Raw genomic sequence first — 21536 nt, forward strand, 5'->3', positions numbered from 1 at the left:
AAAGGGAATAATAATTATCGGGCACCGTAACCCTTAGGGAAAAAACATAAAAGCAAGACCTAGTTCACATTTTGAGAGCCGGATGATTTTTCTGCACTGGGAGAAAATGTTGCTTCAACGTAACCATGGGTTGACACTTATTTTTACCTTTACCTTATTTAACCATAGGTTGACACTTGTCCTCTGAAAAGCTTTTTACAATTATTGAAGACTTATAGCACTCCTGCCAACCCCCCCCCCCCAAAAAAAATTTAGGAAAACTATTAGAAGAGTATTTAGATGGATGTAATGACTACCATGTGGTTTATATTACACACGAAAATGAGTATCCAGAGAGCCCTCTCCAGCAGAATATTTGAAAAACCCGAAAGACTGTTGCGGTGGGTTTAATAGGTTTGGCAGCAAAAATTCAAATATTCACCGAGATCCAAAACTGCTCTGTACCTCCGCTTTTCTCCCCAGGGGACACATAATAAAAATAATCACTTCTTAAATACTGGGTTGGATGGGAACTGTTATTAGCTTAAGGCACAGAAGCAAGGTGCTATCTTTCAGTCTGGTTTAGCTACCACCTGGATGGGGTGGGGAGAAGGAAAGGAGAAAATGGGATTGCAGTTCTCCAAAATTATCATCAAACTCAAATACTGACAGCTCACTTCTGTGTAGCAGACATTCACCTGCAAGTCCTGTACTAAGAGGATGCATTTACTGAAACATTTTTTTGAGACCTCAGGGGCCCTCTGAGTACCTGCTAATTATTCAGTGGGGCTTCCCTGATGGCTCAGTGGTAAAGAACTGGAGTGCTAATGCACGGGACTTGGGTTGGATCCCTGGGTGGGGAAGATCCCCCTAAGAAGGAAATGTCAACCCATTCCAGTATTCTTGCCTCAGAAAGCCCATGGACAGAGGAGCCTGGCAGGCTACAGTCCACTGGGGTCTCAAAAAAACTGGATAAGACTTCGTGACTAAACAACAAAAACAAAGGATAATTACTCAGCACCCACAGGACTCCCAGAGGAGCTTAGTGGTTGGAGCAGGACTCATAGATGGAAGCTGCCACACCTGAAGTAAGTGTGAGGATGAAAGCTCAGGCTATTTGGGACCAGGCAGCAGTGGCACCCAATCCATGGGGAGCGGCTCTAATGAAAACATTCGGGAAGGATTTTTGGAAGAGGTAATATCAAGGTAAAAACTATGTAGGTTAAGTATGGGTGAAGGGTTGCAAAAAAGAAGAGAAGAAAGGTATCTTGGACCAGGTGAGCAGTTCATGGGAAGACCCAGAGCCCAGGGAGGGTGTGTCACACTCGGATCCTCACCACACCATGGACCATGACAGCTACTTAGCCACGTTTAACAATTCTGAAAATACTGGCTGAATATTTATTTGTATGGTAGGTCTCGCCAGGCTACATACTGTATTTCTGAAAATCCTTGCAGAATTCAGTTGATTTAGGAACCTAGAACTAAAATAGTCTTGTCATGACTGAAGCACCAAGAAAATGAATAAAACAACAGTCTATAGGGACTCCCTGGTGGTCCAGAGGCTAAGACTCCATGCTCCCAATGCAGGGGGCCGGGGTTCGATCCCTGACCAGGGAACTAGATCCTGAATGCTGCTACTAAGAGTTTGCAGGCTGCAACTAAAGATCCTGAGTACCACAACTATGGCCCAGTAGAGCCAAATAAATAAATAGATAGATATTAAAAATAATAACAGCCCATAGATAACATTTTCTATATCCTACAATAGATCCTGCAACTCACTCCAGTATTCTTGCCTGGGAAATTTGTGAACAGAGGAGTCTGATGGGCTATATAGGGTCACAAAGAGTTGGACACAACTTAGCAGCTAAACAACACAAACAATAATGGGCACTATACAACTAAGTTCCTTGTCCAATAGAAATTCTAGACTCACACTTCATGGAGGGTTCAGAGAGATCCTTGCAAATTAAGCTTGCCTTTTGCAGGTGGTCTGCCTGCCAGGAGACATTTTTTTTCTGCCACTGATCCCCATTCAGCTCAATGCCCTGGATTTCTGACTTGCAGATCTTACTTGGTTCCCAAAGACCCACAGATTGCAGTCCCAAACCTCTTAGATTCAGTTCACTACCCTCCCTCCTATGGGGCAGGGAGTGTGGCAGTAAAGGCTCCAGTTTAATTTTCCTCAGCATCCTTTATCCAACCAAAAAGTCACCTGCAAGAATGACTAATCCTGCCCTGCCTTTCACTTTTTCTACTCCCAGCCAAAACTTCCTATTCTCCCCCTAAGTATCCCCAACAACAGTGATACGAAATTCTCCATCTTGCAAAAGATACATACTACTAACATGAAGCTGTATATATGAGCCTTTACCCACAGGGAAACTTTGGGTTGGGAAGGAATTTGCAGTATTTAATACAGTTTTGGATTGATGCCACAAATATTTATTATATAACTAGGCAACACACAGTACCATCATTGCAGAGGCTATAAATACAGTACTGATAAAGGGATGTCCACTTAACAAAATGACCAGGACCAGGCTGATTGTGACATGTAGTGCTCTGGGAGTTCAGAAGGAAAGCAGTCTAGGTGTGTTGATCAGACATTATGGAGCAAACAGCCCATTATTTGGTTCTGAAGGGTGACTACTATTCCAACTGGTAATGGGAACGAAATGGTAGAAGAAAAGGTCTTCATAGAAGAGGGCAACTCTATGGACAGAAAATGGGGAGGAGGCAACCAGCAGGCATGTGTGAAGATGAGAAGGTTGCCCTGGCCAGGGTTCAGAAGGAGATGACAACAGCCCAGGTGTGAGATAAAACTGTCAAGAACCTGGGCAGAAGGAGTAGGAGTAGAAAGGACAGAGACGTATTTTAATGGCAATAATAATCACATACTATCATCACCTTGAAACTTGATTAATTTCGATTGGTTTCAAATATAGAACGTCTGGGACTTCCCTGGTGGTCCAGTGGCTAAGTCTCCATGCTCCCAAAGCAGGGGCCCTGCGTTTGATCCCTGGTTGGGGAACTAGATCCCACATGTTGCAACTAAAGTGCCTGTGCACCGTAACTAAGACCCAGAGCAGCCAAGTAAATAAATGAAAAAATATTAAAAAAAAAAAAATACAGAATATCTGCTTAAACAACAATCGAGAATGTGTCAAATGCTATAGCTCTGATGCTGTACTTTGCTGTATACAATAAACCTGAAATACAGCTCCTTTTATTAGTTTACACCCAATATGAGCCCAAGTCTTAGTATTTCTTTGAAACTGCATCTAGGATTTGCATCCTTATTTCCATTCCCATTGTTTTCACCATCATCTCAGCTCTCATCACTTCCCACCTAGAAACAACCTCCAGTCCAAGTCCTCCTTCAGTCACTCATTCCTTCAATAAGCCTTGGTGAAGCTTCTACTTCATAGGAATCTGCGCTGTGCTCTCCTACCATTGCCTGGTGGGGATCAGCAGTGGCTGGTGGAGGCTGTGGGTCCCTGGGGCTGTGTAGATACAGTACACAGCTTACTGTGTAGATACAGTACAGACTGCCCTTCAGGGATTCGCAGTACCCTGCATGCATGCGTGCTCAGTCATTTCAGTCATGTCCAACTCTTTGCAACCTATGGACTGTAGCCTGCCAGGCTCCTCTGTCCATGGGATTCTCCAGGCAAGAATACTGGAGTGGGTTGCTGTGCCCTCCTCCAGTGGATCTTCCCGACCCAGGAACTGAACCCATATCTCCTGTGTCTTCTGCACTGTAGGCAGGTTCTTTACTCACTGAGCTACCTGGGAAGCATGCCCCCAAATCAAGGTGGCTAAAACCCCACTTCCGCCTGTGTCCTCCCTTCCCCAAGTCATTTATTTGTCTTGCTCATTAGAGCCATTTGGTGGGGGGGGGGGGGGGCATGGTTGCCGAGGCCTCATAATTTTGCCTCACTCTCCAACATTATTTCTCCTTAGCGCTTAAGACCAACAAGCTCTTCACTCTGGCTGGTCCGTCTCATCACCGTCTTTAGAAATCAGCCAAGTCTTTCCTGACTCCAGATTTTCCTTTATTCCTTTCTCTCTGTTCAATCAGTAAGAACAGTAACTACCATTTATTGAACATTTACTATGTGTCAGGCCGTGCAAAAGTACATTTTAAATGCATCATCTCCCTTAATTCTCAATATCTATGAAGTGCATCCTGTTAGAAAGGTTGCACGTTCTGCCTGTGATTACAAAGCTGGTGAGAGATAATGCTGAGTCCAGAATCTCTGGGTTCTGATTCCACATTGGAGCCTCAGAAACCAGATTAACTGAAGTGAAGAGTGAACTGAGAGTGAGCTTGGGTCAGGAGAAAGAAAGGAAGGATGTGTGTGTGTGTGTGTGTGTGTGTGTGGCTTTTCAGGTCATCACTTTTGTTGTTCTTGAAGATGGGAAAGATGTAAAGCAAAGAATCATGTAAATAGATTAACAGCAAAGAATCATGTAAATAGATTAACTTTAGCATGGTCTTCCTCTGAGAAAGGAGGGAAGGAAGGCAAGAATGGATAGTAATCCAATGAAGTTAAATTCTCATTGATGGGACAGTAAGATTAAAAAAAAAATCATGATTTCAGTTTGCAAGCTGGAGTCCAGATTCTTCTTCCTTTCAAGCATTCAACAAATCTTTTCTGGATGTTTACTGAGAGCTAGACAAAGCTGAGAGCTAAGAATAAAGTAAGATACTGTGTATTTACTTTGGGAAAAGTGAAATTAATTTCTTTAAGATGTGTAATGCACAATGCTCTCAACATTAAAAATGATACAGTGCTTCAATTGAGAGCACTGTGCCAAAGGACTAAAAACATTTTCATCTGCAATAATAATTTTCCTTCCCTTTCTTTTTATTTCATAATAAGCTATATAAAGAAATGGCAGCAAGTAATTCTTCCAACATAACATTTAGGAAAATAAAAAAGAGAAGCCTTTTATGATGTGCTGTATGTTGGAAAGCAAATGTTGCAATTAAACAGCAGCATTTTTAATAGGTTGTCACAGGAACAATATCTGAATGGCTGATTTCTCTACAGAATTGATTTATGCATGAAATTCTCTATATAATATTTAAGAACAATATCTTGTAGAAAATAGGATAGTTCAGAATACATCCAGAAACAGTCTGCCTCTACCTTAAAAGAATAAAAGGCAAATTATTAACCCTAGCAAACTACAGCAGGACAGACTCAAAATTATTTCAGTTTAACTGTGTCTCCAATATATATGACTAAAACCAAACAAGTCTGTCTGAGAATGAATTAGAATTTTACAAAATCCACAGAATGGTTTCAGCATTTCTACTGGGGTTAGAAAAAAAAAGAAGACAATGAAATATGATACATCTTATTGTGTAACATAAAATCCTAAATTTATAGAAAACCTATTCCTAGCACAGCAAGGATTTTGCCAAAATTTAGACCACCATCCCAGGTGCCCTGAATCCAATCTTTGCTTCACCACCCTAGGTGCGCAGCTGAGGAGTCCTCTATGGCAGCATTTTAACGAGGACACCACTAGATGAAGCTGGGGAAGTGGCCACTGTGTGTGTTAGCTGCTTAGTCATGTCCAACTCTTTGCGACCCCACGGACTGTAGCCTACCAGACTCCTATGCCCATGGAATTCTCCAGGCAAGAATACTGGAGTGGGTTGCCATTTTCTTCTCCAGGGAAATTTCCCAATCCTGCATTGTAGGCAGATTCTTTACTGTTTGAGCCACCAGTGGCAGGAGGCATAAATAGGAAATCATCTGGAACTTAAAAATTTAGTACTTGAGAAGAATGTCATATATATTAACTTTCTAGAAGAATAAAAGTCCATCTTAGAAAATTAGAAAATTTGAAAAAATTAAACCACATATACTAAAAAATTTTAGTAGTATTTCTCTAAACTGGAATTTGATAAATTATTGTTTATGTTATTGAATCCAATGACTGGCACTTACTGACAGACACTGTCTGTAGCCTGGGTGTAGGTCCAAGTTTGTAAAGGGCAGAAGGAAAAAAATGAGAGAGAGAGGGGACAGGGAAACATAGGCACCTCTGTGCCTTACAGCCTTGAGCCTGTAAAACATACTAGTTGAGTGTGATCAGTAATAGTATAAATGGTACATGAGGGGTGAAGGGGTGAAACTTAAACAAGAGAAAAAACTGCTCATGAAGTAGAAATTTGTGCTGAAACATTAAGTGAAAGTTACCAGTGGGTGGTAGACAAAGAAAGATGGACAGGGATGAGGACATTTAAGAGACAGACTGTGTGAATTCTCAATGCTCCCATGACCCAAGAAAGGAAATTACTTCTATTAATATAGTCCCCTGAAACGTTAGTGAAATAAACATTTTACTTTCACTGGATGTATTCTTCTTTCCCATACATTGAGTGACACTGTCAATTGCTTAGATAAGCACCCTGGTGCATCCAGAGAAAGGAAGGGAAAGTGAGTGATTTCAAAGCTGAGGAGGGAGGTGACAGGTGTGAAGAATGATTCATGGAGCAAGGAGAAGGGGCTGGGGACGGGAGCCCCAGGGAACACTGACAACTGGGAGACAGCGGAGGAAGAAGAGCAAAGGAGGTGGGAAGAAGCCAAGTAGCCATTCAAGGAGGGGATCTATGAGGAGAAACCAAAAGAATGAGGATGTCCTTGGAGACAGAGCAACCCTGATTTCTATCAGACAGCGTGGGCAGGAAATTCACTCTGGTGAGCCGAGACAACGGTAGGAGTCACAGGCTGAGCCGTGCCTGAAACATGTTAATCATTTACCAGGCAAGTCAAGCCAGGTCAAGTTTTGAAGTGCCCTCTTGTGAGACTTTTCTACGTACTTGCTCACAGGAGAGAGAGCACCTGGAGGGCAAAAAAAAAATCAGGTTCTGGGACACATCATCAGCACCTCCCATGTTATATATTAGCAGAAAATTAACTGCATTATGTCTCCAGTCTTCACAAAATCCTGGTATCAAGAAGAAGTAAACCATATCTTCCATCTTTAAAATTGCAGAAACTAAGAAACAAAAGCCCAATTGGACTTAAGTGAGTTACTGAGCAAGGTATATACAGCACATCTAGATCTTAAAATTTCTTCCGAATTAGGCTTGACAAACACTAGACTCATCAGCCATAAACAACTCAAGGACACTGTGGTAGCGCATACATTTGGACACATATTTTGACTTTAATAGATTTATTAATAAAGCCTGTTAACTTTTTTGGTGTTTTTATTCCTTCCAGTCTTTCATGGCTTTGTCTTTCACTTTCTTGTTTTATAACATTGGAATAATATTGTCTATTATCTTGTAATCCTCACTTCTCAATATAATTTGAGATAGTCCCACTTCATTCAATATTCTTCCCAGCTGTTAGCTTAGTGTTTTTCAGAAGTATGTTTCAAAAATCACTAATCTGAGAAATTATGTTCTGAGATGAGAGTTCCATAAAGAGTTCCATATAAAACCAGTAAGTGAGGGAAATAACTGCCTCTTTAAAATACATAGAGGCTCACAATGTACAGGCTCAAAGAAGTCTTGCAGAAATACTGATGCTTAGAACAGTATTTTCCAAAGGTATCTCACCTTGCAACCCTTTACCATGTACTATCAATTACTACCTTTCGTTTTATAAAAGTACACCTTGGGACTTTCCTGGTGGCTAAATGGATAAGAATCCGCCTGCCAGTGAAGAGGACATGGGTGTGATCCCTGGTCTGGGAAGATCCTACATACCACGGAGCAACTAGGCCTGCACACCACACTCTAGAGCCCATGCACCCCAGAGCCCATGCTCCGCAACAAGAGAAGCCGCCACGATGAGAAGCCTGCGCACCACAACTAGAGAGTAGCCCCTGCTCGATGAAACTAGAGAAAACACGTGTGCAGTAATGAAACTAGAGAAAACCCGTGTGCAGTAACAAAGACTCAGCGCAGCCAAAGATAAAATAAAACTTTGAAAACAGTATTAAAAGAAAACGCACACCTTGGGAAATTCTAACCTAGGCAATTCAAGGAAATAGAAGTTTTTTCTGATCAAGCTAATTACTTAGGAAGTCTGACATGAACTTTGAAAAAACATAAAGTTCTTATAAATGTAAAAATGTATCTGTATTACCACTTCTTAAGATTTTTATCCTGCTAAAAACAGTGCAAGTAAGACAGGCACTAGAATATTCTCGGAGAAGGCAATGGCACCCCACTCTAGTACCCTTGCCTGGAGAATCCCTTGGACGGAGGAGCTTGGTGGGCCGCAGTCCATGGGGTCACTAAGAGTCGGACAGGACAGAGCGACTTCACTTTCACGCTTTGGAGAAGGAAATGGCAACCCACTCCAGTGTTCTTGCCTGAAGAATCCCAGGGACGGGGTAGCCTGGTGGGCTGCCGTCTATGGGGTCACACAGAGTCAGACACGACTGAAGGGACTTAGAATTGTGCAGGTTGCTATACTTTGGCAATGCATTTGGTGTTTGATACTAAATTAACTGAAATGCTTAGCTACATTTCTTTCTAAAAGTTTTTCTACTAAAAAGGACATAGGGAACTTTGATTCAGAGATGTTTTTTTACTCTAACTTAAGGAGAAGGAAATGGCAACCCACTCCGGTGTTCTTGCCTGGAGAATCCCAGGGACGGGGGAGCCTGGTGGCTGCCGTCTATGGGGTCACACAGAGTCAGACACGACTGAAGTGACTTAGCAGCAGCAGCAGCAAGCTCTTGGAACTGCAGTTTCTTCATCCATAAAATGGGACTCCTAACACAATGTATCACCTAGGTTGTTATATTGATTCAATGAAATCATTAGCAAAGAATTTAGCATGGACCTGACACAAAAGTCATGCTCATTACACATGAGCTATTTTTTTAAAGGATATTTTTTTATTTTCTTCCTGTTAATAGGTCATTTTACTTTTCTGAGCTTTATTTTTGTACACTTAGTATAAAACATAACAGTGATTGTAAAGGTTTCAACACTCTTGGATAAAGAAACAAAACTAAGAAATCCTCAAATGAAACCAGAAACCAAGATACATATATAAAATAATCTATGTAAACTATTATACCCATCTTCTAGAATCTTTCGGTTTTGTTTCTATGTAGGAGTTTTGTTTTTTATGTTGAAATCTACAAGGAGCTCTGCAGTACCCACCCCTCCCCTCCCCCCACCCCGGCGCCCCCTCACTGACAACTGATTCACCAGGCTGTTGCCCAGTGATGGCTTAATCTCCAAATCTGGTCAAGCAAGCTCTCCAGGGGGTCAGGGCCTCTCTGTACAGGTTGCTACTGTTTCTCTCAGGGTGAGTGCTTTGTGTAAAAAGAGAGTCCAATGATAAACAACATTTTGCATTCAAAGTAGCAACATAGCATAGTGAGATACAGCATTAACTACTGGAGGGAACATTGGCTTCCACATTGAGAGATCCAGATGCTAATCTCAGGCCTACCCCTTACCAGCAGCATGCTAAGTCACTTCAGTCGTGTCCGACTCTGTGCGACCCCATAGACGGCAGCCCACCAGGCTCCCCCGTCCCTGGGATTCTCCAGGCAAGAACACTGGAGTGGGTTGCCATTTCCTTCTCCAATGCATGGAAGTGAAAAGTGAAAGTGAAGTTGCTCAGTCATGTCTGACTTAGCGACCCCATGGACTGCAGCCTACCAGGCTGCTCCATCCATGGGGTTTTCCAGGCAAGAGTACTGGAGTGGGGTGCCCCACGAGCAGCATAAGCCTACAGAAATGATTTCATCATGGGGTCTGCTTGGTCTGGCTTCCCAGGTGGCACAGTAGTAAAGAATCTGCCTGCCAGTGCAGGAGATGCAAGAGACTTGGGTTCGTTCTGTGGGTCAGGAACATTCCCTGGAGGAGGAAATGGCAACCCACTCCAGTATTCTCGCCTGGAGAATTAATGGACAGAGCCACAAACAGTCAAACATGACTGAGTGATATGACATGCTTGGTCTAAAGAATACTTTTTCTCCTCCTTCTTAGGCCAATATGAAGAACAAACATATGGTTTAAAAAAAAAAAACTTTGATAATGGCAAAGTATTTTTTTTAATTTCCCACAAAATATACTAGGGAAGACTATATTATTTTATTTCAATTTCACCCTAGTGGTCAGGAAGGGCATACATATATTTGCTCCCAAGTAATACACTGAAACAGAAGATCCCTCAGCTGTTCAAATCATGCAGTTGATCACAGAAGATTTCATTCCTAGTCTAAGGCCCTTTAAGCACTTCCTTAAAAAGGAGATATTTACGGCAACACCAAAATTCACCCATTTTACCTATTTTCAGTAGTCTTTTTCTTTCACCCCCTTTAATTTATCTTGCCATATTTCTTCAACTATTTAGAGAGTGTGTCTAGTACAATATAAAATTTTAAGAAATGTATGGTAAGTTTGAATTATTTCGAGATAAGCAGGAGCTTTAAGAAAAATTGTTAAAAGAGTGTAATACAGTGGTTAGAAGTGCTGGCTCCAGAGTCAGACATGATTTGGGTTTGAATCTCAACTCTGATCTTTTCTAGCTCTGTGAACCTGAATAAAAATTCTAATTTCTACCTCTAATACTGAGATAATACATACTTCCAAGTATTGTTGTGAATAGATAAATAAGCCACATAACTAAAGTTACTGACTTCTTACCTTGGCCCGGGTGCTTTACATGTATGATCTCCCTTGTTCTTGTTGTTAGTCCCTAAGTCATGTTCCACTCTTTTGTGACCCCATGTACTATAGCCCACCAGACCGCTCTGTCCATGGAATTTCCCACTCAAGATCTCCAGGGGATCTTCCTGACCCGGGGATCAAACCCGTATCTCCTGCTTGACAGGCAGATTCTTTACCACTGAGCCACCAGGGAAGCACGATCTCATTGAATCCCTATAAAATTGTACAAGATGGCTCCAATGCCTCCCCTTATGGTGAGATTTCAAAAAGTGTTCGATATTATTTCATCAAAAACTCTGAGTATTGTTCTTAAAGATTAAGAAACAGTTTCCAGTTGAGGGTGGAAAACTGGTTGCCCAAGTACGGTGACCGAGGTCCTGATCACCTTCATTTTAACATAAACACTACACCGGGTTTATCCTATCTGTTCAGTCCTCCTTTCTGTTGAACAAAAACATACAAAACCCAAATCTTAAAAAGAAAGAAATACTATCTGAATTAAAGAGTGTTCCCTCTTGAATATTTTTTCTCACACACTTCTTCACATCAGGCTTTTATGGGACACTTTTGCATGTTTCTCCAGCATCTACCTACCCTTCTTCCATCTTTACAGAATCCTCTTTGCCTTTATTTTCTTGGGTTGTTTCATAATCTGTGCTCCCCCGCCCCCCTCCGCCACCTCAAATAACTAAACTTTCATGTTGTCCTTGAAAAACAATGGTTCCTCAGCATTATTTTTTTTTTAACAATATTCTGTATAGTGGCCTTTCTTAACTCTTCATGGGAATAACAAAACAATTGTAAATATAGAGAAAATATATAAAATTAGAAAAAATATAAATTAGACTTAATTTTATGATAATATTGCTTCTATTATGTGAGTTTTTAAGGTTACTTTTAAAAGCAAAGAAGTTATTAAGCTCTGTTACATTTTTATAATCATCATCAATGAATTACAAAAATAATTCATGCTAGGCTGTCTCATCTGTATTACACAGTTACTTATGAGCATTTTAATTTAGAAGCTGGAGGTTCTAATCCTGGCTTTGCCACCAACTAGCTGTGTGATCTTGATTTTAATCTCCCTGGACTTCAGTATCTTCAACTTTGAAAAGGAGGACTAAGACTTAATGATCCTTTCCAAAACTTACAACTCTCAAATTGGATGATTATCTCCCCATTTCTATTGTTGGTAGGAAAAAATGAGGATACATGAAATTTTCTAAATGGAAAAAACTAACAAAAGAAAATTAGAGACATGAGATTTTTCGGAAACTATGTCTTCAGTGTTTCCTGACTACGTATTTACACAGTCTAGAAGGCCCTTGAGAAGACTGAGAGCAAATAAAGTCCTAGAAGATATGCCTTACGGAGAGTAATTTCAGTGAGTGGGTCAAGATGTTATACTGTGGGATTTCCCTGGTGGTCCATTGGCTAAGACTCCACATTCCCAATGCAGGGTGCCTGGGTTCAATTCCTAGTTGGGGAACTAGATCCCACATGCCATAGAAAAGAGTTTGTATGCTAACTAAAGATCCCGCATGCCACAACTAAGACCCAGTTATATTATGTTATACTATATATGTTATACTATAATTAGTAATAATTGATGATCAAGCAAAAAGTAGTCTTGCCATTGTTTTTAGTATAGTTGCTAAGTTGTAACCGACTCTTTGCCACCCCATGGACTGTAGCCCACCAGACTCCTCTGTCCATGGGATTTTCCAAGCAAGAATACTGGAGTGGGTTGCTATTTCCTTTTCCAGGCGATCTCCCAAACCAGGAATCAAACCCACATCTTCTACGTTGGCAGGCAGGTTCTTTAGCAATGAGCCACCTGGGAAGCCCTAGTCTTGCACTGTATGTTCAAATGTGAGCTGAGAAATCCACGTAGCATACAAATATAAAAACTGAAATATAAAAACCATTAAAACTGAAAAATAAAGATTCATAATTAATATGAAAAAAGATACAAACTGAAACAAAAGCTAAGGCAGAAATGGTCAAAATAATTAAGTCTGGTAATCAAAGACTGTGTGGACCAGAACAAACTTCTTAAAGAGATGGGAATACCAGACCACCTCACCTGCTTCTCAGAAACCTGTACGTAGGTCAAGAAGCAACAGTTAGAACAGGGCATGGAACAACAGACTGGTTCCAAATCAGGAAAGGAGTACATCGAGACTGGAAATTATCACCCTGCTTATTTAACTTCTATGCAGAGTACATCATGCAAAATGCTGGGCTGGATGAAGCTCAAGCTGGAATCAAGATTGCAGGGAGAAATATCAATAACCTCAGATATGCAGATGACACCATTCTAATGGCAGAAAGTGAAGAGGAGCTAAAGAGCCTCTTGATGAAGGTGAAAGAGGAGAGTGAAAAAGCTGACTTAAAATGCAACATTCATAAAAGTAAGATCATGGTACTCAGTTCCATCATTTCATGGCAAATAGATGGGGGGGGGGGAATGGAAAAAGTGATAGACTTTATTTTCTTGGGCTCCAAAATCACTGCGGACAGTGACTGCAGCCATGAAATTAAGACACTTGCTCCTTGGAAGAACTATGTCCAATCTAGACAGGATATTAAAAAGCAGAGACATCACTTTGCCTACAAAGATCCATATAGTGAAAACTATAGTTTTTCCAGTAGTCATGTACAGATGTGAGAGTTGGACCATGATGTGAGAGTTGGACCATAAAAAAGGCTGAGTGCAAAAGAATTGATGCTTTTGAATTCTGGTGCTGGAGAAGAATATTGAGAGTCCCTTGAACAGCAAGGTCAAACCAGTTCAATCCTAAATGAAATCATCCCTGACTATTGACTGGAAAGACTGATGCTGCAGCTGAAGCTCCAATACTTTGGCCACCTGATGCAAAGAGCTGACTCATTGGCAAAGACCCTGATGCTAGGAAAGATTGAGGGCCGGAGGAGAAGGGGGCAACAGAGTATGAGATGGTTGGATGGCATCACCAACTCAATGGACCTGAATTCGAGCAAACTCAAGGAGAAAGTGAAGGACAGGGAAGCCTGGTGTCCTGCAGTCCATGGGGTCGCAAAGAGTTGGACACCACAGAGTGAATGAACAACAAAATAAAAAATCTGCAACTAGGCTAATATTCTCACTGGAAAAGTGCAGACAATTTCTATGTAATAAACTAAGAAAACAACACAGTATTATTATCCAAGCACTGAGAGAAAATACCAAATAGCAACAAGAAGAACAATAATAGTAACAATTTAACCAATTTAACAATTTGAAAGTATGATGAAAGTACAAAGAGTACCTTTAAATCTTACATCAAAAAACTAGGTTATGTGTGAGGACTTCCCTGGTGGTTCCTTGACTAAGACTCTGCGCTCCCAACGCAGGGGGTCCGGGTTTTCAATCCCTGGTCAGGGAACTAGATCCCATATGCTGCAGCTAAAGACCCAGTGTAGCCAATGAATAAATAAATAATTTTTTAAAAGATTAAAAAAAAAAGGTTATGTGTGGGATGAATTGGGAAATTGAAATTGACATATCACACTCTGTATAAAACAGATAAGTAATGAGAACCTGCTGTATATCACAGGGACCTCTACTCAGTGCTCTGTGGTGACCTAAATGGGAAGGCAATCCAAAAAAGAGGGATATTAAAAAAAAAAGGGGCAGAAGGAGAAGAGGGCATCAGAGGATGAGAAGGCTGGACGGCATCACTGATGCAATGAACATGAACTTGGGCAAACTCCAGGAGATGGTGAGGGACAGGGAATTTGGCGTGCTGCGTTCCTGGGGTTGCAAAGAATTGGAACCGACTGGGTGACCGAACAACATGTGTATGTATAAGTGATTCACTTTGCTGTATAGCAGAAGCTAATACAACACTATAAAGCAACTAGAATAAATATGAAAAAAAAAAAAAAAAACAGGCTTTACATAGTATAAGTTTTTCTGACATTGTTTCATTTATTGGGCCCTATCTCTGTGCAAGGATTGTATTATGAACCATGGGAGACACAAAAGAAAAAAATGTTATTGCCCTTAATGAACTTAATTCCTATAAAAGCAAATAGGGTGGTATGTCTTGTGTGTGTATTCTGGAATATCCTGTTTTGAAAGGAACATTTAAAATAATTTTATATCATTTTATTTTCAGATTTACAAATGATTTGAATAAAATATACAGGAAATGTGTCATAAATTTACTTCACAAAGTAGTTTATTTTCATCTCTTTTCATGATACTTAACTAATTTTCAGGTTAACTATCTTAAACCAAAAGTTTATTCTTCATTTCAGATTTTCCATAATAAAGTTGGAAATCAGTATTTAACAATCATGCAATAGTCAGCCATCAATTTACGTGGCTATTCATTTAAAAACTCTATAAATAACACATGCTGAAGAGGATGTAGAGAAAAGGGAACCCTCCTACACTGTTGGTGGGAATGTAAGTTGGTGTAGCCACTGTTTGAGAACAGTATGGAGGTTTCTCAAACATCTAAAAATAGGATTACCATATGATCCTGCAATCCCATTCCTGGGCATATATCCAGGGAAAACTCTAATTCAAAAGAATATATGTAACCCTATGTTCATAGCAGCACTATCTACAATAGCCAGGATGTGGAAGCAACCTAAATGTCCATCAACAGAGGAATGGATAAAGAAAATGTGGTGCATATATATATATACAATGGAATATTGCTGCTACTGCTAAGTCACTTCAGTCGTGTCCGACTCTGTGCGACCCCAGAGACGGCAGCCCACCAGGCTCCCCCATCCCTGGGATTCTCCAGGCAAGAACAGTGGAGTGGGTTGCCATTTCCTTCTCCAATGCATGAAAGTGAAAAAGTGAAAGTGAAGTCGCTCCGTCGTGTCTGACTCTTCGCGACCCCATGGACTCCAGCCTACCAGGCTCCTCCACCCATGGAATTTACAATGGAATATTACTTAGCCATAAAAAAGAACGAAATGCCATTTGCAATGACATGGATGTAACTAGAGTTTCTCATACTAAGTCAGTCAGAGAGACAAATACCATATGCTATCACTTATATGTGGAATTTAAAATATGACAAATGAACCTATTTTTGCAATAGAAACATACGTAGAGAACAGACTTGTGATTGCCAAGGGGAGCGGATTGGCAGAAGGATGAAAGGAGAGTTTGGGTTTAGCAGATGTAGACTGTTTTATATAGAATGGATAAACAACAACATACACTGTATAGCAGAGAACTATATTCAATATCCAATGATAAACCATAATGGTAAAGAATATTTGAAAAAGAATATATATATATATATATATATATATGGAAATGGAATCACGTTGCTTTACAACAGAAATTAACACAACATTGTAAATCAACTATATTGTACTTCAATAAAAAATTTTGTTAAGTAATTTCTGTGGCTATTAAGGTGACAAGTAAAAGGTGTTAAGGCTGTACATGGAAAGAAGCATACATGACAAGGTGAACTGAGGGAGCGAAGAGCAGCACATGAAGGACCTACCCAGGGATCATGACCTCTTAAATGCGTACGATGGACAATGAGAGGATCATGAAGGAACAGTGAGGGAATGTTCCTCCCGCAGCGTGTGAAGCTGTGTGATGCCATCTTCCTCACACACTTGAGAGAGAGAGGGATTCTTGTTGAGTGCAATGGAGCATTTGCAGTGGTAAATTCCAGAGCTGAAAAAGAATGTACCTGGAAATTCCAATTTTCCATTTTTTGGGGGCCCACGCCATATGGCATGTGGGATCATAGTTCCCTGACCAGGGATGGAACCCAAGCCCCTTGCACTGGTAGCATGGAATTTTAACCCCTGGCCCACTGGGGAAGTCCTTCCAATTTTCCATTCTTAATATCACCAACCATCGGAATTTTAAGAAAGGTTAGTATGAGGTGAATTATGCCAGGAAAATGTTATGAAATTTAGTGTGGTTATTCTTGAATTTAAGATATAATAGAAAAAAATAGTTTTTTAAATAAAATTTTGTAGTCCTGAAAATCCGAAATTTGAAATTCCACATGTTTGGCATGTAAAATAGAATGTACATTAAACTTTCTATTCCTTATTTAACTCAAATTTTATTCTCCAGATTTCCCCCACTGTATCACTAGTTCCTTTAATGTAGTATAGCTGAACACGTGTGCTTCCAAAAAAATGCAAAGTCTTAAAGAGTCTTATAAAGGCATGTTTCCAATTGAAATGTATACTTTAAAAAAATTATATATTTGGCTGTACCACGTCTTACTTGCAGCATGTGGGATCTAGTTCCCTGACCAGGGATTCTTCAAACCCAGGCCTCCTGCATTGGGAGCACAGAATCAATGCCACTGGACCACCAGGGAAGTCCCAAAATGTATACTTTTACATTTTATACAAAATTCTGAGTTCTTATGCATTTGAAAGGAAATAATACAGCGATTCTTTACCAGCTGAGCTACAAAGGAAGCCCAAATAATATATAGACAACTGTCTATGTTTATGCTCTCAAATGAACAGCAATGTCATTCTGCCACTAGCCAGCCTGTTATTTTTCTTCTCTTCTCTTTAAATTTCTATTCATTTGGGGGAAAAGAACACTCAGTTATTATCAATAGAAGTAGCCTTATAAACTCACAGTTGTCAAGAAATAGTAAACAAGCAAATAAATCCCTTATGCACTCTTTCAGCTCTTCAGTGCTCTTATGCTGCCCCCTGCCGCCCAGCGTCCACACTTCACTGAAAACTGTCCCAAACTTTAAACCTTTTTCACTCTTCCATCAAAACTTAATCTGGTTAGAGATCTATACCACTGGAGTTTTCCTCTACCGGGCTAATGGGTAAACAGATGTCTATTAACAAAGAGGTAGTTCCTTCCTATTTATCCCATCACCATTTCCAGGGCACTTACGTTTTTGAACTGATGTCTAATGGGTAATGACCAACATCTTGATTCCCAAGTCCTCCCTGCGCTGGTTCCAAGGTACCATCAGAGGTCCCTGCCCTACCCCTCAGCCTCTAGCTCCCACACATCACAGCTTACTCTCTGCCCACACTGGACTTCCAGCTGGTATTCCTAGTGCCACTGTGTTTTGTTTCCTCTTTGCTTGTGTTCTCACTACTTTCTTTACTTGAATGTCTCCTCTCAATTTCTACCTGTTGAAAGCCCACCCACCTACCAAGCTCTGGTCAAAAGTACTTGCTCCATGAAGTTTCCTCCAATCCCCAAATGCTTCGCTTCTGTTCTCCCTTTAATCGTTTCAGACTCTGTCCAATATAGTTGTTGTTTTAATGTAGTAGAAGCTCAATAAGGATTTATTTAACAAGTGAAGAGCAGTTAACAGAGGAACCTTAATTCTTGGAGCAACTGACTTATCGACTTCATAAAGGACATGGGGGGGATGATGAGAGCCTCTCTAATACTGCAACAACTTTATATACCAGAGTGAGGTGAACGTTTTAATTTCCATCACAGAATGTAAAGGCAGTTCTGATCCCTGAAATCAGAGGTATCTGTGAAAAAATGAACTTAGTGCCTTTGTCATGTCAGGCATTACTCTAGGTGCTTTAAATGCAAATCTCATAGCAGTCAGGTGGGTAGGTAAGATCACTTTGATTCACAGAAGAGGAAACTGGGGGTCTGGACAATTAAGTAACTGTCCGAAGGTTATAGGCATAATAAAGAGCTGATCAAGGAATTCAGATCTGTCAAAGCTGGGTATTTAGGGACTTCCCCAGTGGGGAAGTGGTGATCCCGTGGTTAAGACTCTGTGCTTCCACTGCAGGGGGCATGGGTTCAATCCCTATTTGGGGAACTAAGATCCTGCATGCCCAGTGAAAACATAAGAAATGTGTATTTAAAATGTTCCTGTGATGTCTTCAACAGAAATGTGTATGGAGAGGCTTCAAGTGAGCTATCTGGAAGTTAAAAAAAAAAAAAAAAAAAAACTGTTAAAAGAATTGCCTTAGAAATTGTGACCACATAGACAAAAGCCAAGAGAGAGATTCAGTGTCAATTAATTATCCGTTAATATCTGCAAGAGCTGATCGTCTTACAAGGCATAACGTAAAGGACTGTAGTAGTCTGCCAAGTTCAAAGGTCTATCAAGGACAGTTATATAATATTCTAAAAGATTAAGAAATGCAGAATCCAAATACTTGTCAGTAGATGTAGCCACTTGTGTGGGGACCAACAATTCTAACTTGACTGAAAAAAGGTAAAGATATGACAATATCTCAGGAAAATAGGCTTTGAGAATACTTTTTTTTTTTTGATACAGTGAACATAAATAGGTTCATTATGTCACAGTGTCTCAGGGATCTAATTGTGTTGTAATCAAAACTTGTGCTCATCAAGAAACTTCAGTAGACAAAAAAAACAAACTGGAGAAGGCAACACTCTAATTTTTTGGTAGGATATAACTCTTTTCTTAGTAGGTAAGAATCTTTTAACTTCATAAAGAGTTATAATAAGTACAGAAATGTTTTTAAATCGATGTAATTGTTGTTTCACAGCATTTGGAGTAAGAGGTCATCTTAGTACACTTTTAAATAGAATTCCTTTTTATATGCAGCATTGAAACATTAAAGAGAACTTAAGAATCACCATATTTAAAAGTTAAATGTATGAGGGGCTCCCCTAGTGATCCAGCAGTTAAGAATCTGCCTTCCAATGCAGGGGAGTTGGGTTCCATCCCTGGTTGGGAAACTAGGATCCCGCATGCCACAGGCAACTAAGCCCATGTGCTGCAACCAAGACACAGTGTAGCCAAAATTTTAAAAATAAATAAATAAACTTAAAAGTTAAATTTGTGAGATGGATAAGACCTTCTTAACTTCTTGAAAATGCCTGCTAAAGTACCAAAGTAAGCAATCGGATGTAGTAAAGGTAAAATGTATATAAAAAGTTGGGAGGTTTTTAATTAAATAATGCCATAAATGAGACCAAGTTTTAAAGGACCATGATATCTAAAATTTGCAAGATTTGTGAGGTAAATTTAAAAACATAAGGAAGAACTACCTTTGGGTATGTAACTTCAATACATTTCATATTATTTTTAAATAACTTGATTTCAGAATAGTCTTTCAATATACAAGACTTACTCTTGAAGGCATCAGGTAACTTATAATTGAAGAGTGGCAGCTGGACTGCTTTTCTTCCAGCTGAAGTTGGTATTCATTAAGCAGTCAGCACATGTGGACAGAACTGGTTTAACTGTCCAATTACTCTTTGAATCTGAATCTTCCTCTCTTCCTAGATGACTGTAGCTTTTGAAAGACTGAGATGAGAAGTAGCAACACTATCTACTAGTAGCCCCAATATCTGGCTTAGAGGCTTTGTTCCAGGGTCACTCAGCAATCCTCAACTCCAGCAGCATGTTAGAACCCCACGGAGAGTTTTTAGAAAATACTTATGCTCAGATTCCACCGAGATCAGCTAGAACCTCTGAGGATAGGGCACAGACATTTAATTTATAAGTTTTTGGGTGATTCTAAGTGCAGCCTCTTGATGAAAGTGAAAGAGGAGAGTGAAAAAGTTGGCTTAAAGCTCAACATTCAGAAAACTAAGACCATGCCATCTGGTCCCATCACTTCATGGGAAATAGATGGGGAAACAGTGGAAACAGTGTCAGACTTTATTTTTTGGGGCTCCAAAATCACTACAGATGGTGATTGCAGCCATGAAATTAAAAGACGCTTACTCCTTGGAAGGAAAGTTATGACCAACCTAGATAGCATATTCAAAAGCAGAGATATTACTTTGCCAACAAAGGTCTGTCTAGTCAAGGCTATGGTTTTTCCAGCAGTCGTGTATGGATGTGAGAGTTGGACTGTGAAGAAAGCTGAGCACCGAAGAATTGATGCTTTTGAAGTGTGGTGTTGGAGAAGACTCTTGAGGGTCGCTTGGACTGCAAGGAGATCCAACCAGTCCATCCTAAAGGAGACCAGTCCTGGGTGTTCATTGGACGGAATGATGCTGAGGCTGAAATTCCAATACTTTGGCCACGTCATGCGAAGAGTTGAGTCATTGGAAAAGACCCTGATGCAGGGAGGGATTGAGGGCAGGAGGAGAAGGGGACGACAGAGGATGAGACAGCTGGATGGCATCACCGACTCGATGCACACGAGTTTGGGTGAACTCTGGGAATTGGTGATGGACAGGGAGGCCTGCTGCTGCTGAGTCGCTGCAATTCATGGGGTCGCAAAGAGTCGGACACGACTGAGTGACTGAACTGAACTGAACTGAAGTGCAGACAGAGTTAAGAAGCACTGGTCCACAGTGTGAGCCTACTGTGGTCTGAAGTTCCAAAAGAATTTTCTGCGATTATGGACACTGCTATAGACTGAATGTTTATATCCCCCAACCTCCAAATGCATACACTGAAATCCTAGTCCCAGATGTGATGGTATTTGGAGGTGGGTTTTTTTGGGGGTAATTAGGTCATGAGGGTGGAGCCCTCATTAAAGGGATTAGCACCCTTGCCTGCCGTCTATGGGGTCGCACAGAGTCAGACATGACTGAAGCGACTTAGTAGCAGCAGCAGTAAAAGAGATCCTAGAGAGCTCCCTTACCCCATCCACTGTGTGAGGACACAGCTACAAACCAAGAAGTGGACCTTCACTAGACACAGAATTTGCTGGTATCTTGATCTTGGTGAAGAATCCACCTACAATGCAGGAGATCTGTGTTTGATCCCTGAGTCAGGAAGATTCCCTGGAGGAGGGAATGGCTACACACTCCAGTATTTTTGCCTGGAGAATTCCATGGACAGAGGAGCCTGGTGGGCTGCAGTCCATGGGGTTGCAAAGAGTGAGACACGACTGAGCAACTAACACTTTTTATTTTCACTTGATCTTAGATTTCCTAGCTTCTAGAACTGTGAGAAATAAATTTCAG

The 21536-nt window shown here is 40.5% G+C and overlaps 1 protein-coding gene across 2 annotated transcripts in view; it reads right to left on the reverse strand.

Moving 5' to 3' along the window:
• Positions 1-21536, reverse strand: part of EPC1 (enhancer of polycomb homolog 1) — a 96688-nt gene that overhangs the window by 67229 nt on the left and 7923 nt on the right. The gene's annotated exons all lie outside the window — the stretch shown is intronic.

The sequence above is a fragment of the Bubalus bubalis genome, chromosome 14 (genome assembly GCF_019923935.1).
Source record: "Bubalus bubalis isolate 160015118507 breed Murrah chromosome 14, NDDB_SH_1, whole genome shotgun sequence".
NCBI lineage: Eukaryota > Metazoa > Chordata > Mammalia > Artiodactyla > Bovidae > Bubalus > Bubalus bubalis.